This window comes from Plecotus auritus (genome assembly GCF_963455305.1).
Source record: "Plecotus auritus genome assembly, chromosome: 3".
Lineage (NCBI taxonomy): Eukaryota > Metazoa > Chordata > Mammalia > Chiroptera > Vespertilionidae > Plecotus > Plecotus auritus.
In genome coordinates this window covers 157,024,252-157,047,323 of record NC_137772.1, presented here as the reverse complement: position 1 = coordinate 157,047,323, position 23,072 = coordinate 157,024,252, and the positions used below count along the sequence as shown (strand labels likewise).

Below are 23,072 nucleotides of genomic sequence, written 5' to 3'. Positions count from 1 at the left end.
CTCTTTACTTTGCAGTTGACAGAGCCAATAAATTCCCATTTATATTTTAAGCCTGTTTGAGTAGATTTTTCTGTCCCTTGGGTATCAGAAATTCTGAGTGATATACACCCCCCACCAATAAGCTCAGATCTCTGATTTTACCCTATTGAGGGCAGATATTACATTCTATCTTATTTTACCTCCTTCCCCAAAGTTTTAAGTTCCATGAGGGCAAGGATGCCTTATTTTTCTTTGGTGTCTCCAAATGCCTTCACACAATACCTACCACTTAATAAATTTTGAAAGGCTGGATGGACAAAACATGTTCTATGGCACCCAGGGGACTGACTGAGGAAGGTGAAGACATAGTTCCTTTTCTTAAAGGAATTTATAAATTACTATTAATTATTCCCAGATGGAGGTGTATTCTTCCTAATTCATCAGCTCCAGCGATGAATTTGAGGAGCTATTAATTATGTGTTTCTATTGGATGATCCTACAGATATGTCTTCTACCATACAAATGATACTAACTCCATTCATCCTTAGATTTTTCCATCACTTATCTTTTGGGGGCTGGCTTGCTTGTTTAGCTGAATTCTCTCCAAATATCCTTCCAATCACATGATACTAATCCATCAATATCAGAGAAGGGCTTTGGGGGGAAGGGAGAACAAGCGGGGCAGGAGGAGAGAAGCCGGGGGAAGTGAAACCACATGAAATGGGCACAGTACCAAAAACATTTTTGAAGTCTCTGGTGAAACTTTTTCTGGCATCACTACATAACAATAGCACATCATTTTCATTAACTTGAACAAACAAAACTAAACTGAGATTAAAAACCAGTACAGATGTGATACAACTTTCCACTCCTAGCCTGGGCTGGGATGCTGTATGGAGCCACTTCTCTTCACAAGGCAGGACATGTTCTTTCAGTCTGTCCCAGGATAAACAGAATATGGCAACGAATGCACAGCTCTCAACTCCCTCGTTTGTTCTCATTCTGCTCCTCCCATTAGGCTCTCCTTTCTGATGACTGACATGATCCTGGTGTTGTCTCCACCGCCACCCCGTTTTTATTCCCTTTGTTGCTGACCGTCATGATGTTCCCTATACCTGGAATCATGTCTTGCTCCTTTATTGCCAAGCACCTTCTCCCCGTGTCTCTCTTATGGAGCACTTCCTTTAGCTGAGCCTTCCAAGGCTGATCTCATTGCAAACCGTGTTTGCACACTGTGAGTCGCTTTCCTGTTATCTCATGAATCATGAGCATCTGAATTCCATTTCCATTTCCTTGGGGGACAGCCATGTCTGGTGTGTGTTCCACACAGCCCCACATCAATGGATGGCACTCAATAAATACATTGTGATGATAACAGTACCATGAACATGCACTCGAGAAATATTTCACAAAAAATGGATGATTGTTGGACCTAGCCCTTGGCTCAGGGACTGAACTTGCCTGGTCAGGACGGGTTTTGGTCTGAAGCTATCTCTCATGTACATTGTGGCTTCCCAACTATCAGGGTAGCACATGGCTCCTCAGGGTCCCAGGAACTAAAGGATGAACACAGTAACAAAACAGCTGCAAGGAACCTTAGAGACATGATTTTCCTGCTGAGGACTCTGATATCCAAAGAGATGACATTACTCTTAATCTTATCCAATTTAATCCTTACAACAACCGTAGACATTAGATAATGTTTTATCCTCACTTTAAAGATAAAAACAAAACTGAAGCACAGAGAAGATAAGTAATTCTTCCAATATTTCATAGCCAGTAGATGGTAGACCAGTTATTGAAGCTGGGCGTTTTAAAGTCAGGAGCATGATAAAGTGCAGCAATGTAGAAATGTAAAGCATTAGCCCTAACCAGTTTGGCTCAGTGGATAGGGCGTCAGCCTGCGGACTGAAGGGTCCCAGGTTCGATTCCAGTCAAGGGCATGTACCTTGGTTGCAGGAATATCCCCAATTGGGGGTGTGCAGGAGGCAGCTGACCGATGTTTCTCTCTCATCGATGTTTCTAACTCTCTATCCCTCTCCCTTCGCTCTATAAAAAAATCAATAAAATATATATTTTTAAAAAAGAAGTGTAAAGCATTATTTTAAAAAATTCTGGAAGTACCAGGTATCAATGTTATTAGGAATAATACCTGGTATCATAAATAAAAATAATTCAGAATAGCATTAATATAAATCAATTCTTCCCTCCCTTTGTACAAGACCATCTTACCAGGGATGCAAAGTAAGATAAACATGACCCATGGAATGGCACCCTATGCACTTAGAGCCTGCTCTCCTTTCCTTACCTACATTTAAAAAAGAAAAGAGATCTAAATACTTCGTGTGATCCACCCGCCTTGCACTGAGCACACGCCCTGTAATGGGAGACCCGGATCAGCTGCTTCCCCACCAGCCTTCATGGCTGCATCCCACCCACCCCTAGTGAAAGCCACTCACCACACTGTATGTGACTTCTCGCGTTAGAGAGTCATATTTTTCATATGCATGGCCTCTACATATAAGCCAATTCTTTCATCTGGTGCCCATCAAAAGAAACTGTAACCTACTCCTACCCGAGGGGAAAACTTGGCTCTTGATTGAATTACTGAGAGATGTTGTTATTCTTCAATGTGGCACCTTCCTAGGGGAACCCTCGAGGTATTTCAACTATGCACAATGGTTACATTATTCACCCAAGCTGGACTATAACCCCAGATTAAATGGAGGGATAAGCCAAGTACTGTAATAGAGTGTGTGTGGTGCTGGCAGCGATGGGGGTTATTCTTATTCTACTGCTGAGGGGGGACCGAAAATATTTTTTAGTAGGAGGGTTCATTTAGGAAGACTACCCCTTGAGTGAGTGACTGAATGGTATCAAATAAACCCCAGCTTCTCTTTATACTCTGCATTCATCACCAACCTTTTGCAAGAATAGCCAGACATCCAGCAGTATTCCCCGTTATGTGCACACACTATCCGAGACAGAAATACAGCTGTGAATAGGGCAGGCAAAGTACCTGCCTTCATGAGGCTGAAATTCCAAGGGAAAGAGACTGAAATTAGATGCAGCAAATAAATACGTTCATTTCAACTTCTGATAAATGCTACTAAGAAAACAATATATTATATTTTATCAATTTAAAAATGCATATTTTCACATGTCACCATTTCTGAGATCTGGAAGGATCTTACAATCTGCTAATAAGTCTGAGTTCAATTGGCAGCATTTTTTCCTTTCTTCGTGGTATGTAAAATAATAAGGCATTTTATGACTGATGACAACTTAGAGTAGATGAAAATAATACAAAATGTGGTAGACAGTAGGGCCTTTGCATATTCATTTTTAATAGCAATGATCATGTGACAAGTTAATAACGACAATTTCCAACACTAAAGAACTAAGGTGAATCAAATGACCTTGACCATGAAAAAGCACATAATGGGTCAGAGGAAAGAAAACCTCATTTCAAATTTTTATAAACCATTTTACTTTCTTTTTTTGTTTGTTTGTCTGTTTTGTTAATCTCCACCTGAGGATATTTCTCCATTGATTTTTGGAGAGAGTGGAAGGGATGGGGAGAGACACAGAGAGAGAGAAACATCAATGTGCGAGAGACACATCCATTGGTTGACTCCTGCAGGCGCCGTGACCAAGCCCACAACCCAGGCACATGCCCTTGACCGGAATTGAACCTGTGACCCTTGGTCAGTCAGCGGGCCAATGCTCTACCCACTGGGCAAATGGGCCAAGGCAAAATTTGTATTTTCTTTTAGCCTAATTTCTTTTAGTTGTCAGCATGCTTCTTTTTAGCTTGCACTGAATTTCCCCTTATTTATTTTTTCTTTGAAATGCCTACACCATCTCTTCCACAGATATAAAAACAGCTACTCTAGCCAGAAGATGGCCTTTCCTTACGTTTTTGCTTTTCATGTTTAAAAAGTTCCCTTTCATCTTTCAGTTTACTTTTTTAAAAAAACATCTCCACCTCCACTTTTCTTCTTCTTCCTTACTCCTATTCAGTGGAGGTTGCTTCTTCCAGACTTTCCTGAATACACGCATTGTAAAATTAATAAAATATAATTTTCTTAGTAGCATTTATCAGAAGTGGAAATACAGACTCTCCCTCCTCACAGACTTGCATACAAATCTTACCTGTCTGTCAGCTCAGTCTGCTTCTAACCCCCTCTGCTGTGTGCTCTCCCTCTCTGCTACCTGTGTTTTCTGAGGTCTGACACCGACCCCGAGTTGCTTGCTGGGTGTACTCCCTTACAGTTTCAGGTTTCCCTTTATGACTTAATGTTAAGACATGTCAGCACATGCTGGGCCTTCGCATTTTCCTTCAACGTTTAAGTCACATTTTGTTTTTGGCAACTGAAGTTATGGTTAGGGGAACCTTTTCCCCTTCTCCTAATGTTTCCATGTGGGAACCTCTACTCCCAGGTGTGAATGGTTTTGAAGTAACTTGCCTAGCCTTCCTTTTCGGCCATCCCTCCCTCCTCACCTAGGGAGAAGAAGTGGTTTATCTGACTAGTAAATCTGGGAGAGAGAACTGAGCACGCTCAGCCCTGCCCTTCGGGCCTTCCTCTGGGTCTGCCTATGGAGTGGGTACCTCTAGTCCGTTCCTGGGGCCGCCTCTGGCCCTTGAGTGGAGAAGGGGTTTCTATTGCACTGGTGACCCAGTGGTTAGGTAGGTCCACCTGAGCATGGGGATTCTGTATAGGTGCCACCTCAGGTTGCCTTTGCCAACCCAGCTTCGCCAATGCAGCAGGCATGCTGGTGCTTGTCTGACACCTGTGCTGGATTTTTCAGTTAAGATTAGAAAAAGAGCAGATAAGACAGGGTTGGTTTTGTTTGATCCCTAACCTCTCATAATGCCAACATATATAAGATCACAAATGACACAATCAGAAGGGATTTTAAGAAGCCAGAGGTGTCCCAAAATGAAATTAGCTGTCATTTCTGGAGATAGCCAACCTTGAGACAAGAGGGTGGGAGGGGGGTCAGGTAAGGTGAAATTGATTGTGTTTGTGCCTCTATTACAAGCAACTTTTATATCCATTTTTCCCTTAAACCTTACAACTGCCCTTGGGGTTAGACGTGATTAGACTGTTTTCACAGTTGACAAAACTGGCACAGAGATCCCCCAGATGATAAGAGAAACAACGCTGTAATTAGTCAGGTCAGGCTGCCGTAACAAAATACCAGAATGAGTGGCTTAAATAACAGAATTTATTTTCTCACAGTTTGGAGGCTGGAAGGCAAGATCAAGGTTCCAGCTATCTATTGATTCTGGCAAGACCTCCCTTTCTAGCTTACAGATGGCTGCTGCTTGTTACCAGGAATCCAACCTACAACCTGTGTGTGTGTGTGTGTGTGTGTGTGTGTGTGTGTGTGTGTGTGTGTATGAGAAGATGCTCCAGCTGAGCCACCCAGCCAGGGCAAGTTCCATTCATTTTTAAACAGGATAACAGTGGCATGGTACCTCTAGGCTTCAGAAACAATATTGTCTGAAAACTTCTGAGCATCTAGAAGATCTGAAATTAATATTTTCTCAGATTTATGGTGAAATCTCTCTTTAATTCTGTGGTTACCTTAGAGCTTACTTTATGAAGTGCCTAAACCAAATTTAAAATTGTCTGAATAGATCTCCTTGCTGATAGCATTGCAGACAGGAGACATGATTAAAATGATAAGTTTCAAGTAAACTATTTCCTCATAATTTTGCATTTCCCCTTTTACATTTTTTCTTATAGTAAGAGTTTATTTTCAAGTATAGTCAGTAATGGTCTTTTTGAACCATCTTGTTTTTATAGCCACTATATGTAGAGATTGCAGTTCATGCCAGAGAAAGCATGAGGCGAGATTAGAAGTTATGATAATGTTCCACAAGCCACATATGAATATCAAGCTTATCATGTAAAGTAATCCCTTATGAAATGTTATGAAAAAAATGTCAAAAAACATTTATGTTTATTGAGCACTTAAAGAAAACAACATATAATGCTGTGACATTTTACTTCATCGTTTATTAAATTTAAAAGTGATGGTACTTCCATTCCAACACAAGAGCCTAAAATACACCGCAACAGACTTGCACATATCATTTGAAAATCATTTTAACCCTAGTTCAATCACATAAATGCCCCACTGATCTCTTCTATATGATGCTCTTTGTTAATTTGGACCTCACTCCTCATTTCTTGATTTATTTTCTTTCTAAAATAAATCCCAGAACAATGATGCTGGGTCATGTGCCTTGATCTTAAATTGATGATCATCATAGGTCAAAAGTCCAGAGAAGAAAGAAAGGCAACAGTTGCTGATGAAATCACATGAGTTGATGAAATCCATAAAGAGCAGCTGTTCTATCAATCAAATCAACCAAAATTTCCTTAAAAGTCACCCCAAAGTTTTTACCCTATATGATTGGTGGCTGCCCAAGTTTTATGCTTTGGTGTGTGTTTAAAAAAGCTTTCGGTGTGAACTTAGGTAGGATGTCAGAGAAAAGACCTTAATAAGGTATTGATTACCTGGGTGAAATCTATGATTTCATCAGGAAATTCTTGAGAGAAAGGAAAATCTTTGTTCCTTCATTACTTGTTTATATGTCCTCCTATTTGCCTTTTATTATCAAGTTAAAATATCTTTCTTTTATTGACCTTCCCACAAACCAGTAAAAACTGCTCTGCTTCACAAGAAAGTAAAAGACACAGAGAGTAAAGCCAGATGCACAGATTGAACACACACTCATGAAGCTCTCTTTGGTCTTATCTCTATAGAATGTGCTTTCTAAATGTTTCAAAACCACATAATATGATCTTCCATGCACAGTGTGCTTAGTATTTGAGGATGATGGTCCTTTCACAGCTGAGAAGGTGTTGGACAGACCTTCAACAGTAACTTGTCCAATCCGAAATGGATAAAAGTTGGACAATTTTTAAATTTATTTTGGAAGAACGGCCAAGTGGCCTACTGCAGTTTCACTCTACTTAACTCTCAGCTTCAGTTCTTTTTAACCACTGCATTTAATGTGGTCTCATTAAAAAATAAAATAGCATAGAATTCTCCTTTTCCTTGAGAAAGAGTAATATTATGGCCTTGAAACCCACCTAATTTTAGAAATATAAAAGCATTTGGTCTATAGTATCTAGAAGAGCCCAGAGATGGATCATATGATGTTTCCTGCTCATTTTCCCCCCCTAGAAATGATTTAAACTTGTGGATATTTGCACCTGGAAATGCTTTTCCCATTAATCAGCCTGAAAAGACTATGAAGTTGGTATTACCAATTTACTGGCTGACTCTGAACTGAAGTGGCATTTCACACATAATGTAATAGTCTTCCCTGATTCAAAACCTTAAAGCAAGGCTTGGAAACAGGCCAGCACATCTGCTATATATCCCTGGATATATCATCACCATCTAAATAGAGATACATATTGAAACTTGAACATTTTTATAATAATTTTTTTTCATTTCTTCTTTGGAGACTTTATATTTTTCCCCTTGTCATTTTATTCCAGATTGCCAGACTGGAGCATTCACACAATTTAACTTATAAAAAATACATCTAAATAAAATGTCAGGATAAACATCTATTTATTTCCACTTTGTGTCAAGCACTATGAAACGTTAGTAATTTTGTAGGAAGTGTTATTTTTTTAAATGCCACATCAGAATGAAAATATGCACTAAAGTCTAAGTAGATCCTTCTGGTTTTCTTCACACAACAGATTTTCTTTATGCTTATGTGAATTCCAGGACTATCTCTTTTTCCTAGTGCTCAGCAGAACAGTATGTGTGCTGGCCACTAAAATTTTGAAGAGGATCTTTAAACAAAGTGTTTAGATTCTCTTCTACAACACAATAAAATAAAAAAAAGAGAGGTAACTCATTAGAAAATGGGCAAAAAACTTGTACTGGCATTTCACAAAAGAGGATTTCCAAATGGCCTATAACGATAAACATATGAAAAAGTGCCTACATTGGCCAATAGGGAAAAAAAGTGAATTAAAATTATAATGAAATATCAGTGCACCCTCTCTAGTCTAAGACTGACAACACGAGTATCACAATGACGTGGAGCAACCAGAACCCTCACATTACTGGTGAGAAGGCAAATAGATAAAATCACTTTATTAAACAGTTTGGCAATTTTCTAAAGCTGAATGCATTTCCTACAACCAAACAACTTCCTACCTAGACATATGCCTAACAGAAAGCCTACATATATTCACCAAAAGACAGGTGCAGGAATGTGGTTAGTAGTACTATTTGTAGTAATACCAAACTGGAGACCATCCGAATGTTTTTCAGTAGTAGAATGGATAGGTAAATTGTGGTATAGTTCTATCGTTAGAATTCTATCTGTAATGGAACAAACAGTCCTCATCTATATGCCATGATAGGAATGAACCTCACAAAGAATGAGCACTATGTGATTCCATTTATATGAAGTACAAAGGTTGGAAAAATAGTCTAAGACACTGTAAGTCTAGTAACCACTATTAGACTCATAGTGCCTTAGACTATCTTGGCAATATTTTAAGGAGGATAGTGACTAAAGAGGAATACAAGGGAGTGGGTGAGTGTTGGGTTTGCATGATATACTGTTTTTTGGTCTAGCTGCCGCTTCAATAAGCTATATAGTTCTATGTGCATTTTTGTATATCATACTTCAAAAATTATTTAAGTGTTTTTTCTATCAAGTCTTTTCCTAGGAATTTAACCTGAGAAAAATCAAATTACAATCAAGTTCAAATATATACTTACGAGGATGTTCATTGCGACACTAATTTAAATTTAAAAACTGAAACGCCCCCACACATGTTCATTAGTAGAAAATTTGTTTAGAATTGTGATACATTAAAAAACAAAACACTGTTAGCTACCTACAAATATCATTGAGATAACTATTTATTATTCCTAAAATATTTGAAATACTAGTAAATGAAGAGTCAGGTTGTATAAGAGTATGTTTGATGTGTTCCACTTATGGGAGCCAGGGCCCCTGCCGTGTGTTCCACGAGCACTGTTGCCATTTGTAGTCTGTGTGAAGGTAACCCCTGCATCTATGAAATGCACAACCTGCTAATGGTGCTTGACCATCCTTTGGGCATCCATCAAAACCTTTCCGTTTATCTCTGAGCAGTGAGATTATAGACATTTTTATTTTTCTCTTTGTAAATTTTCTGTACCTTCCAAATTTTCTGTAAAGAAAATGTGTCAGTTCTTTTTAAACAAGGAAAAGAAAGCTAAAATAGTACAAATCCCAGAACACTTACTTCAATTATTTTATAAGAAAGCTAAAAACTGCAGTTTCATTATCAATTATATTCATTGGTGTTTATCAAAAAGAGTGGAAGAGCTGAAACCGGTTTGGCTCAGTGGATAGAGCGTCGACCTGCGGACTGAAGGGTCCCAGGTTCAATTCCGGTCAAGGGCACATACCTTGGTTGCGGGCACATCCCCAGTAGGGGGTGTGCAGGAGGCAGCTGATCGATGTTTCTCTCTCATTGATGTTTCTAGCTCTCTGTCCCTCTCCTCTCTCTTCCTCTCTGTAAAAAATTAATAAAATATATTTTTAAAAAAAAAGAGTGGAAGAAATTTTATTTTTTACCCCCTTGGAACCTCTGATCAAAGGCAACCTACAATCATGCAATTGGTGTAAGGATATAAAGTAGAAACATAGGAAAATGAACAATGGACATAGAAACAACACTTAACAAATGCACTTTTTAAACCTCTCTCCTTTGGTTGAAACCCTCCATGTTCTTCAATGCCGGGTTTAATTTCTAAGCTTTTTTTTACAAAGGACTTCTGGACCATACTAGTCAAAATGAGCTGTCCTTCCTTCTCCAAATGCTCATCTCATTTTTAATCAGTAAAATTTGTGCATTCTTAGAAAATTCTACCTAAGCTATCTTCCCAAATAGAAAGTAAGTGTTTTGAGAGCAGGAAATGCAAAGTACATTTTTACTTTTGAGTAGCCTCTCCCTCTCCCACTGCACCTGGCATAGTGCTTTGTATTACAAATAAAATATTTATTGGTGTTCAATAAATAGATAGTGCATTGGTGAGTCACAGTGATGCCTTCTATTAATGTTAAGTGATTATAAAATCGATATGACAGAAAGGGTATGAAGGGATCATCAGTAACTGCTCTCACCACTTCTAGGAAGGTGAATGCTTATACATAGCAGGACCAAGACAGAGGTCATTCATTTAATTAAACCATTTATGAGAGAGTCCAGTTCTTCCCATGGACAAGGAGGGCCCAATACAGTGGGAAGGCCCTGAGATGCTCTGGGACTGACTGTGGGCAGCTCATGAAGCCCCAAAGTCTTACTGCCAACCTGCAGCTATCAGAGAAGAGAGTGGCCTCAGATGGAGAGTCTTCATCCATAGCAACCGACTCATAGCTCTTCTTTCTGATCTGAGCCATTCTAGCCAGATTCATCTTCCAGGGGTGTCCTAACTAGATCAAAGCTAACTTGTCAAGTAGAGCATGTATTAAGAAATTAAAGTCGGGGTGATGTTACTGGCATTCAAATCTCTGAACATTATGTTTAGCAGAGGAAGGAAGCAAGATTGAAACCAGAGAGTAGGGTCCCTTAGACAAGTGTCTTGCAGGGGAGGAGTTTCAAGTAAACAAACAAGATCAGGTGTTCGCTGGTGAGAACAGTAGCACTCATAATGGAAACATCACATCAAGTTCCAATGCTGGAACTAGCCTGTAGGGGCAGTAGGGGTGGGACGGTGGTAAGAAGGAGTGAGGAGCCTGAGAAGAGCTACAACATGATGCCTGGCCACCAGATCAAAAAGTTCCTGAGCCTTAAACACTGCATCTTTCACTGCCTTTTCTACCTTACCCAGGCTTCAGCTCACCCGCTCCATTTCTTTCAAGCTCCCTATATTTCTTCACAACCCAACGCCATGAACTTGCATGTGTCTTATGAACCCAACCACTGTGGGAAATTTAAGGGTACAGAGAGAAAAGATTTTCTAATTTCCATGGTTCAAGGTCATAATCCCTGAAACTTTCCCATGTTAAAAAAAAAAAAAAAAGGGAAGAATTTCGACATTATTGTGATTGTATTTCCTCACTGAAAAAGCTGATAAACAAGAGGATTTCATGTGGTTTTTCCTTTCTTTATGGCTGTTTCATTGATCAAAGTTGAGCTCCTATTCCACTAAAAATAAAGCCAGCTGTTTTAAAAATCTTTATCGTTTGCAGCTCTGCAAGCGACCCACAGTGAACCAGTTAGTGAGTACAGATGGAGAACTGGAAGAGAAGGGGTGTGGGTTTATAAAAGAGTCTCCTGGACTTTAACTAGCCTCAGGCTACAATAAAATGTTAATGAAAATGCATTAGAAGAAACAGTCAGGGAAAACAATAATTAACTACATAAAACACTATTGAGTTATTTAAAACAATGCCCCCCTCCTCTCGATCATTACACCTGCACAAGGAGAACAGGTCAGATGGAAAAGATCTCACAGCATAGCCCAAAGGTCAAGATTCTAGGCAAACCACAGAGGACAAAATTTCAGAGGCCAGGCTGGAACACCTGCCTGAAGTCAGACTTGAGGTGGTTATAGGAAACATATTCCACCGGACCCTGTCTTCAAATCCATGTTCAAATGCATCCTGAACCAGAAGTGTTTTGTGGATGGTTAGAGCAACACGGCCTCTGCTGAAGATGTGATGGGGAGCGTTTGCTTGCTAGTAAACTTAACCAAAATAATAGGAGCCAGTTCAGGATTATTGTTTCTTTTCCCAGAAATATGCATTTCTTTGTTTATGTTCTGTCCTCCGCCATACCGAATGCAGTCTAATTGGACATGTTTTGAGAAACTGATTTTTGCAATAGTCTCATTTGAAGTTAAGGAATGAAATAAAATATTTTTGCAGTGCAGATGAAAAACGTAAGATGCTCTCTCAAAGGCTCTCGTGCCCTGGCCTGTCACGTTCACGGGCCTTAAATTCCGTAAAACTCTTCACTCAACCGAGCCACATTTGCTTTCCTAACCACAGGGGAAGAAATCCCACAGACGAAAAACTGTCCCCAGAGATGCAAAGTGCTGGTGCAGCAACATGGCAACATGCGCAATAAAAAAAACAGGTTAAATTTAGTGATGGATGAACATCAAATGATTTCTCGCTCTATTTCAATTTAGATATTTATTCAAAGCATGTTGAAACGATATAAACCTCATGAGCTTACATAATTGAGACTTAAAAATTTCTTGACTAACTTTTCCTTACAGCATTCTCTCTCTCTCCCTCCCTCCCTCCCTCCCTCCCTCCCTCCCTCTCTCCCTCCCTCCCCTTTCCTTTTCTTTTTGTATAGAATCTGTAATATAAAAGCCAAGGAGTACACAAATATGAAAATAAACATTACAAAGATGATAACTATGGTTCTGTCTGTTAAGACTAAAGTGGGGTTCCATTTTCATTCGCTTTTCCTACAACATCATAAGAAAGTTGTTTCTCCATCTGTCACATGGAGAGGTAGGGACTCAACATGCCAAAAAGTCCCATTATCCTTTGGATATTGAGGAAGTAAGTCACCATCATGGACATACTGGTACCTTTCTTCCAATTTCTTCAAAGCTTAATAATTTTATTCTTCCAATACTTCAGCATTGTTTTAAGAATACATATTTTTGTCCACCTTAAGAGTAATGCAAAGGACAGAAAATTTATAGTAAGTAGGCCTCCCAGAGGTCCCAGATTTGCCACTTAGTCTCTTTGTAGTAAAGTGTTTCCTTCAGTAAGTTTTGAAGATATTAACCATCTGATGCCCTGGACGCTAAAATAAGAAACACTCACTCCCACCTGAAAGTTCTGAAGGAAGTTGTCATGCCAGGTTTAAATATAACGAGAAAAGGACAGGCAGGGGCTCAAGGATTGGCCCTAGAACCACCGTCTCTAGGCAAAAGCCCGCAGACTTTTGGAGTTCTGATCCTGTGCTCTCACTCCTTTCCTGAGTTCCTGAGGCCATCACTTCAGAACCATGGAATTTTAAAGAAAATATTCTTGATGCTACCTTGAGACATTTAAAAAAAATTCCAGATCTACCATGTTCATTTTGCTTTGGGAAATTCATGATATATTTTAGAACTATTTCTATCAAAAATACCTAAGCCCAGCTGGCGTGACTTAGTGGCTGAGCGTCAACCTGTGAACCAGGCGGTCACAGTTCCATTACCACTCAGGGCACGTGCCTGGTTTACAGGCTCCATCCCATTTGGGGGTGTGCAGCCAATCAACTATCCTCTCTCATCATTGATTTTTCTATCTCTCTTTCCTTTCTCCTTTCCCGTCCTCTCTGAAATCAATAAATATATATATTAGAGGCCCGATGCTCGAAATCCGTGCAAGAGTAGGCCTTCCTTCCCCTGGCTGCCAGCACCGGCTTCCCTCTGGCACCCAGGACCCGGGCTTCCCTCGCAGCCCCAGTTTCACCTGGAAGTTCGTCCGGAAGGATGTCTGGTCTAATTAGCATATTACGCTTTTATTATTATAAATATAACGTACCTAAAATGTCCAGGTTTTACATTTTAGAGGCCAGGTGTCCATCATCCGGAAAACTGTCTTCTGTGACTATCTGATTCTCAGTCAGTGGTGCAACAGCCATGCAGACCACAGTGCCAGAGCTCTTCCTCAGTCACACCACGGATGAGGTCTTTAAAATTTTTTTTTTAATTTTTAAATTACAGTTGACACACAATATTATATTAGTTTCATGTGTACAGCATAGTGCTTACACATTTATGTAACTTTCAAAGTGAAAGGATGAGGCCTCTGGGTTGGAAACGAACAGGAGTCTGGCCTCAGAGCTGAGAACAGCACGAGAAATGGACCCCATGGGTACGTACATTAAGGCCGGATAGACCTAGAATAAAGTTCCCGGAAAAAACACACCACACTTAGTCGGAGTCAGTGGGCCCAGGAAGAACGAGACAAGGAGAAAACTGAATTTTTTATGTTGTCAAGAAACTGTGACAGTAAAGCCGAAAGACCTTTGGCCAACACCGTATTCTAGTAGATCCCAACGGCCAAAGCTAGAACAATTTGAGCAGCAAAATAAATAATGATGCAATTGGATAATAAGCCAAAGAAGATCATAAATATCTAAAAGTCTGTACTGATATAACTAAATAATTGATTAAACAAAAGGAGACAAATCTTCCTTACAGAAGAAACCAAAGCAATAATTGTTGAAGGCACAATCCATGGATGAATGCTAAAATTAGTGGGAGAAGCTTTTGGGAGAAACAGGATGTTTGGATGGCCTCAATGTATCTCCCCCGAAATGTATATTAATTACTGTGGTGGTTTTAACACATGTCCACAGTTCTTTGATACTCCTTCCTCCAGACGGTGGAGCTTAATTTCTCTGCCCTCAAAAGGAGGCTAAGTAGTTGTGGGGATATAAAGTATAGCATCGGGAATATAGTTAATAACATTGTAATAACTCTGTATGATGCCAGGTGGGTACTGGAAATATTGAGGGGAACACTTTGTAAAGTATATGATTATCTAACCACTAGTACAAAATAATACCAAATGTAAACTGCAATCCTATCTACCCTGTTTCCCCGAAAATACGACAGTGTCTTATATTAATTTTTGCCCCCAAAGACATGCTAGGTCTTATTTTCAGGGGATGTCTTATTTTTCCATGAAGAAGAATACGGTACACATTTATTGTTAAATGAAAATATAGGAAATTTATTACCTGTATACGGTACGGTAGTACGGTAGTTGTCAACACAAACCAGACAAACTGTGAATCCTACAGTATCAAGAATTTACTCATTTATTCAATGACAATCATGTCATCATCTTCTGGAACATCATCATAACAATCCAATTCCTGAATTTCCTGGTGAATTTCTTGTGACTCCATTTCTTTCAGAATCAGTGGACCAAATCTCTCATGTTTAGCAATAGCACTGTCTTTAAATGAGTACTTCTCGTCAAGGTAGCCTGCTCGCAGTGCATTTGCAATGCAACTGTCAGTGATTTTCTCCCATGAATTCTTCACCCAAGTCACAACTTCTTGCAGTTTAGGTTTCACAAAGTTTCCACGCTGATTTCTCTCCATTCTATTTTCAATGTAGTCATTAATTTCCATGCACAAATTGTCTTTGAATGGCTTGTTTATTGCAATATCAAGAGTCTGGAGATAGGCCGTCATTCCTGCGGGAATCATCTGATCTATTTTTCTTTCGTGAAGAAATGTCTTGTGTCTTTAGCGCGGTGAGTGCTGGCTGCATCCCAGACTAGCAGACCTCTTTGGCTCCCTCGCATAACAAGCGGCAGCATTAAATCGACCCACTTCCTTATAACTGCTTGTGTGGCCCAGGCTTTTTCAGTTTCAAGAACAAAAACGCCCAAAACACGTTCAATCTTTTCCTTCTTGCCCTTAGAAATGATTAAAGGTGGGATTTTAGTGCCATCCAGACGAATTGCCAAAATACAGGAAACACGTGCACTTTCGTAAGCAGTGGAGGGAATGTACGCTAAGGAGGCACCCCGCTGTTCAATTGTTGTTTGAGATGATTGGCCCATAAACACTGCAGTTTCATCCATAGCAATCATGTTGGAAAGATTGTATTTAGAGAAGTCAGCATCATCAATAAAGGACTTGAATGCAAGTGCTCGCTTAATAACTTGAGTATCTTCCAACCTAAACAATGTTGGTAGATCTTCTTAAAGACAGTTCACTTGGCTGAAGGAAATTATCCAGCCAGTGTTGTGATGCTTTGAAGTCTTCGGGGGCTATGTCAAACTGTGGTGCCATTGCAAGGGCAAATTCTTGAATCTGAGCCCTATTCACAACCAAAGCCTTTGCTCTTCTGTCAACAAACCATTCACAGATCAGGTCTTCCAGCTCGGAAAATAATGGTTTCCGACCTGATCCACACTTGCGCTTTTTAGCATTTCCCTTGTCCACTTGTTCAATGAGGTTACCATACTCTGCTCGCCATTGTCGGACCAATCGGATACTCAACATCTTCTCTTTGCAGAAAGCAGTAAGATTTTGGCCCCAAGAGTCTTCCACGATTCCTTTCTTGTACTCCACAGAGTAGCTTTTTCTTTTTGTGCTCATTTCTAGGGGTAAAAAAAAAGAACTGGGGTATCAAGGTGGGAGGAGGGGGATCACTCAAAATGACACAGGGGGGATCAGAGGGGGGGAATCAAAATGGCACAGGAGAATCAGAGGGGGGATTACCATTTTAGTAACCCCTTTTGATCCTCCTGTGTCATTTTGATTGCCCCCTCTGATCCTCCTGTGTCATTTTAAGTGATCCCTCTCCCCCACCCCTGTGCCACTGAACACCTTCACCAGACATCCCCCCTACCCCTTTATCAGACATTTACCCCCTGGGGCCTGCCTGGGGACTGTCACTGGGCTTGCTGGGGCCTGGATCTGGGCTGGAGCAGGGTCTGCCACTGACTGAGAACCTTCAGTCATCATGAAGGCAGCCGCGAGCATCAGGTAGTGTCACCAGAGACAGACCAACACTCACCACCTTTGCCGTGTCCCGTCCACTCTAATCCTCCTGTTCTTCTACACACATCTGTGAAAGTCTTCTCCCCTCTCCCGCCCCGCGCTCACCGCTCACTCCGACCTCCGCTCCGCCTCCACACAGCAGTGACGTCAGGACTCCACGTAAAGTCACTGGTTGCTAGACGCCAGTCGGGGCGGCCCTAGCGACCAGTTTACGGTAAATTAATTTTCATTCTGAGACAGAGCCTGGGGGCCTTATTTTCGGGGGATGCCTTATATTTCACTCAGAAGGAAACCTGTAAGTAGGTCTTATTTTCGGAGGATGTTTTATTTTCGGGGAAACACGGGTAATAAAGAGGGAATATGCTAATTGACCATCACTCCATCACAAAGATGGCTGCACCCACAGCTGAGGCCAAGTTCCCTTAAGGAGCCTTAACGAGCAATCAGCAGGGACCTGAGGCTATGCCCTCCCCCTCCCCCGTGGGGCTTGACAGGGAACCTCAGGCTGTGCCCCCCACACCTGGCAAGGCTTGACAGGGGACCTCAGGCCATGCCCCCCACCCACTAGGGCTTGACAGGGGACCTCAGGCCGTGCCCCCTGCCCTGGCATCAGGCTGGGGGACCTCAGACTGCGCCTCCTGCCTTGGCACTAGGCCAGGGGACCTCAGGCCGGGCCCCCTACCTGGCAGGGCTTGACAGGGGACCTCAAGGTGCACTTCCCATCCTGGTGCTGGGCTAGGGGACATCAGGCTGCTCCCCCCACCCCAGTGCCAGGCCAGTGGACCTCAGGCCTCACCCCCCACCTGGCTGGACTTGACAGAGGACCTCAGGCTATGCCCCCCAGCAGGGCTTTATGGGAGACCTGAGGCTGCACCCCCCTCCCGGTGCTGTGCTGGGGGACCTCAGGCCATGTCCCCCATCCTGGCGTCGGGCCAGGGGACCTGAGGCTATGCCCCCTGCCCAGCAGGGCTTGACAAGGGTGGGACTGGCCAGGTCTGGATCTAGCCCAATGGGGTGGGGGGCCGGCTGGGTCTGGGTCTCATGCAATTTTGAGGTGCATGTGGGTAGGTGGGGACTTGACTCTGGGTCCCATGGTGAGCCCCAGACTCTGACAGGAGGAAGGTTTTCATATACATTTTACTAATTTTATTTCGTCTCTGACACTTCTATTATAGAGAAAGGGCAAATAGCAATATTAAATTATTTCCTCTAATTAATCCCCTTTTAATGTGCACGAATTTTGTGTACCAGGCCACTAGTTGAAAAATAAAGTAAAATAAGAAAGCATACAATTTAGTGACTTACTTTCAAAGAGTAGAGTATGGAAAGGGGAAAAAATAGGAACGTTACAGTGAAGAAACCTGGCAAACATTATTTAACAAAGTGATCAGGTTAATGTCACCAGTGATGTGCCATGGTGCTATTGGGTATCCCTGATGTGAGAAGGGCACTTCAACTGTGTGATATTCTTTCCCAAAATACCCAAGTCTAACCGTGAGAAAACACCAGTCAGACCCAAACTCAGGGACATTTACAGAATACTCTTCAAAAGTGTGAAGGTCATCAAAACCAAGGGAATGCTGAGAAACTGTCACAGATTAAAAGAGACTAATAAGACATAAGTATTAAGTACAATATAGGATTCTGGATAGGGTCCTAGACCAGAAAAAGTATGTTAGTGGAAAAACTGGTGATATCTGAATAAATTACGCAATTAAGTTTATAGTCTTATACGAAGGTTAGTCTTTTAGTTTTGATATAAGTATCATGGTACCTTTACACCTTGTTTTATCAAAGGAGGAGACATTGAGATTCTGCTTCCCAGCAATTGCCGACGGTTTGGCTCAAATAAACTCCCAAAATTCTTTGCAGGTTTGAATGTTTCTTATGTTAACACCAAGATGCCCTACAATAGGTGAGTGGATAAACAAACCATGGCACATCCATACAGTGGAATGTTATACAAAGAAAAGAAATGAGTAAACAAGCCAAAAAAAATGGAGAAACTTTAAGTGCAGATTACAAAGTGAAAGAAGCCTATTTAAAGGCTACGTCCTGTATGAATTCAACTAAATGACATTCTAGAAAAGGCAAAATTATAGACAGTGAAAGGATCAGTGGTTGGAGAAGGGGTAAATAGGTGAAGCACAGAATTATTAGAGCAATGAAATTATTGTGTATGATACCGTAATGATGGACACTTGTCAAAACCCATAGAATGAGCACCACAGAAATGAGCTCTTACATAAACTGTGAATTTAATAAAAAATAATGTATCAATATTGGTTCACCAATTATGACAGTAATGCAAGACAAGGGGTTGGAAGAATGAGGAAGTTTGGGGGAACTCTCTATACTTTCTCAATTTTTCTGTAAGCCTAAAGCCAGCATAAACAATAAAGTCTATTAATTAAAAAGGAAAACGGTATCATGGTGACATGAAATGTTAATATTAGAGGATGCTGGGTGAAGGGCATATGGGAACTTTCTCTACTATCTGCAGCTTTTCTGTAAATCTAAAATTATTTCAAAATTAAATGTGTATATATGTGTGTGTAATACCCCCTCAAAAAAAGGTAAGTCCTGGCTGGGTGGCTTGGTTGGTTGGAGCTTCATCCCATGCACCAAAAGGTTGTGGGTCCAACTCCAGGTCAGGTTGCTGGTTCTATCCCCAGTGGGGACTCACACAGGAGGCAACAACCCAATTGATGTTTCTCTCACATTGATGATTTTCTCTCTCCTTCCTCTCTCTAAAATCAATAAAAACATATCTTTGGGTGAGGATAAAAAAGATAAAATAAATTTCAGAAGCCAGGATAAAAAGTAAAAATTATTGATATAGAAGAATATAAGTTAAACAGACTCAACTCTAGCATTGGAGAGCTGAGGTTGAGAAAGCTCAAATAGATTCTCAGGTCTTTGGTTCCTTGTTGCTAAATAGTTGATCACAATCTTGAGCAAAGCCTGGGACAGCTTAGGCAGTGGGCCATCAGCCTTCTGAATCTTTACATGCATACAAATTTGAGAAAAGATGTCAATATCCAATTGATCTAAAACTAGAATGTTCTGCCCTAGCTGGTTTGGCTCAATGAATAGAGCGTCAGACTGCAGACTGAAGGGTCTCAGGTTCAATTCTGGCCAAGGGCACATGCCTGGGTTGCAGGCTTGGTCCCTAGTAGGGGGCATGCAGGAGGCAGCCAATCAATGATACTCTCTCATTGTTGATGTTTCTATCTCTCTCTCCCTCTTCCTTCTTCTATAAAATCAATAAAATATATTTTAAAAAATAAAAATAAAACTAGAATGTTCTATTGCCCAGCTCACTTATCACTCAAAAGAAATGTAAAATGGAAAAAAAATCACATGATTTAGAAATAGAAACATTGGGTTAAAATTCTCTCAACTACTTAGCTAAGTCAATCAGCCTTACTGAGCACAGTTACCTCCTCTGCAAAATATAGGCAATAATAATAATGTCTGTCTTATTCACTTCTAAAGGTTTGAGGAACCTTAAATGAGATTATGTAAGTCAAAGGACTTGGCAAAATACACCAAACATGGTTCTACAGGGCCTTCTGCATTCTCTAAAAAGCAGAAATTATAAACTGCATACTTTAATAATGTATTCTAGTAAAAATTTTCTATAATAATAACAGTTGATTAACTGCAAAGCCTTCCTTCTCCCTGAGAGCTTTCTATGGTGGATTTCAAGTAGACCAGAAGAACAGACAGGTATAACTAAATTCACTTCATTTCCTGAGATTTTTTCATCCCAATATATAACAGGCAAAATGAAAAGGACTCTTCATTTCTTCACCTGTAAAATGTAATGTATTGGTAGACAATCCCCCCAAATCTTTCCAGTTCAAAAGTTTTTAGGACACTTAATATTCTTCCAAAGATGCAACCATTCAAGGCAATGCTTTAAAAGATTATAGTTGGGGCATCAGAAAAAAAAAAACACTATGTCATCTGTAAACTTACTAGAGTTTTAACACGTCACACACACAAATAATTCTTATAGTAGACATCCTAACTATGAACACATCCTGAGGAGATCCCAAGCCCAGTAATCATCTCTCTAATTGTAAATTGCAGTTTCCTACTTAGACTCTTGGAGATCTATCATCTGCAGTGGTCAACCACTGACAGCCAATAACTCAATCAACCAATGAACCATAATAAAGACGTCATTGTGTTTGTTCCTGTCTCAGATATTACAGCTGAACTCAGTACGTATATTCAAGAATTCCATTCATGTAATTGAATTTGTGTGTGTGTGTGTGTGTGTGTGTGTGTGTGTGTTCCTAGTTCTCTGAATTAAGGTGAAAATAAGCCTCATTAATTGTTTTCAGGCATATAAGTTTGCCTGACTCCAAATAGGCAAATCAACGCAATCAACTCATTTTTTCCAGCTTTGACCACTTCATAGGAAAGGAACTTATAAATCTAGTCCAAATAAATCTGTTACATATCAGTCCAGAATAATTACCCAAGCCCAGCTCAAACCCAGTTCAATTAACCAATTCTTTTATCTCTGTAATGTTTACATAAATCTTACCATAATCATCACTCAAGGTTTGGCTTGAAGATTGCCAAAAGGAGAATACTTTTTTAAAAGGTAAAGTCTTCATGCTTTTTACCTTTACCAGCCCTATAATGCTAAAAAGAACCTTCAGTACATGCTACATGCTTCCTATTTTGTAAATGAAGAAGCATTTAACATGTGAAAGAGTTTTCCTACTCTCTCCTCCCACTATCTCAGAGGTGTGTTCCCCTGAAAATAACAGTCAGAGCTACCACCACATTTTGGCGTGATACAAATCAAAGTAGTTGGTGTGGCATCGCCGATCCGTCCAAACTAGTGAGTGTTTTAACTCATGCAAATAGACAAGTTTGAGTGGGCATATTTCTAACCTAAGCCAGATGGATTTCAGGGTCCAGATTTTTCAGATTTTGGAGAGGTAATAAGGCCATATACTGAGTCCCATGTAGCATCCCCAAGGAAGTCTGATGAAACACTCCATTCGACATGTGATTAAGACTTCAGGAAAGCGTAGGAATATCACACTCAGTGGGATAAAGATTTTTTAATAAACCCACATCCATTCAGGAAAATTTTTGTTCTCAAATGAATTATGAAAAAAAATTTACTTTCAAGAATTTCTTGGATTTGGGAGTTGAGGTTAATGGCTTGTGGACTTGAGGTGGCAAAAAAGACAAAACTAAAGCTGTCCTACTTCGGGCACATCATGAGAAAGTCAGGGTATTTTGGCTAAGACAATTATGTTGGGGGAAATAGAAGGCAGCAGAACAAGAGGAAGACCAAATACAAGATGGACTGACTTCATGGAAGAAGGCATAGACACGATCTACAGGAGCTGAGCAGGGATGTTGAGGACAAGACAGAGTGGACAGCATTCATTCTCAGGGTCACTAGGAGTTGGAGCTGACTCAACAACACGTAATACACACAGTGGAACTAGTATGTGAGTGTGAGAAGGGAACAAAAAGGAAAACTCCTGTCATTTTAATGCTCTCCTTTCTAGAAAAGAAACTATTTCTCCATTTCCAATAGTTAAAAACATCCTTTGAGGGTTGACCCTCTCTAATTGAGACCTCAGCATGCCACCTTCAAAAGGATCGCTTTAAGCAGATAGCATGTCTCTGTCCTTCCAATGTAGACTCTACTATAATTTATTGCTCCCAAACTCCAACCAGTTTCTTTTATAAAGTTCACAGTTTCAGAAGACAGTTTTGCTTAAGTTTGAAATAGAAACCCACCTGGCTCCATTTATCCCCCTTTCATATTAAGGGCAACGTAACCCAAAACCTTTATCTTCAACTTTTAAACAGACTATTTGGAAAATTTATTGTATTCTTAAAGAGAGTTGTCTTTTTCATTCACCATACCCACTACAAAAACCAGCTCAGTACCTGTCGGCCATCTGGTCTCTGTGTATATAGCAGGCCAAAATTTCCAGATTTCCTCCTTGGAGTTTGTTCTGTAGAAGACGAATCCGATTAGGTAAAAAATAATGCTGGAAGAGTTACAAGCCATTATTCTGAGCGCAAATGACATTTTCTTTAATAAGTGTTCCTTTGAACTTCAGATCTGCCTGGATGCTGGGGCTTGTTTGCAATAGCCATGTAGCCAACATGACGACATCTTTGGCTGGGACCCAGATATTTTTAATCAGCAACGCTGTAGTGTATGAAACAGATTCAAATGGCCCTTCTTTTTCTATGTCAGAAATTTCCAGAAACCTAACAGTGATTCTAGCACAGAGCAAACAAAATTAAACCTATAGAATCATTGTGTAGTCACAGCCAGCGTCTATCAGTAATTTAAAATCAAACAGGGACTTGTAACAATAAATAGGGAAAGGTTTACTTTTTAAGAATATATAGGATTATATGATAGTGACACCAGAGGATGGTGAGACCTCAGGGGTCTGAGTAAACCATGTAAGTTGTTTATTAACAATTGTCCTTTCCTTGAACTCCCTCTTTCTCAACACTACCTGCATACTAGAATAATCTGAGAAGCATTTTCAAAAA

The 23,072-nt window shown here is 40.4% G+C and overlaps 1 long non-coding RNA gene across 1 annotated transcript in view; it reads right to left on the bottom strand.

Annotated features, from left to right (window-relative positions):
• The window catches only part of LOC308244381, a 47,494-nt gene extending 24,831 nt beyond the window's left edge, over positions 1-22,663 (bottom strand). Inside the window, exon 1 of the long non-coding RNA XR_013960132.1 lies at positions 22,449-22,663. This is a non-coding gene — a long non-coding RNA (uncharacterized lncRNA). The remainder of the gene's footprint in view (positions 1-22,448) is intronic.
• Between the last annotated feature and the right edge of the window lie 409 nt (positions 22,664-23,072).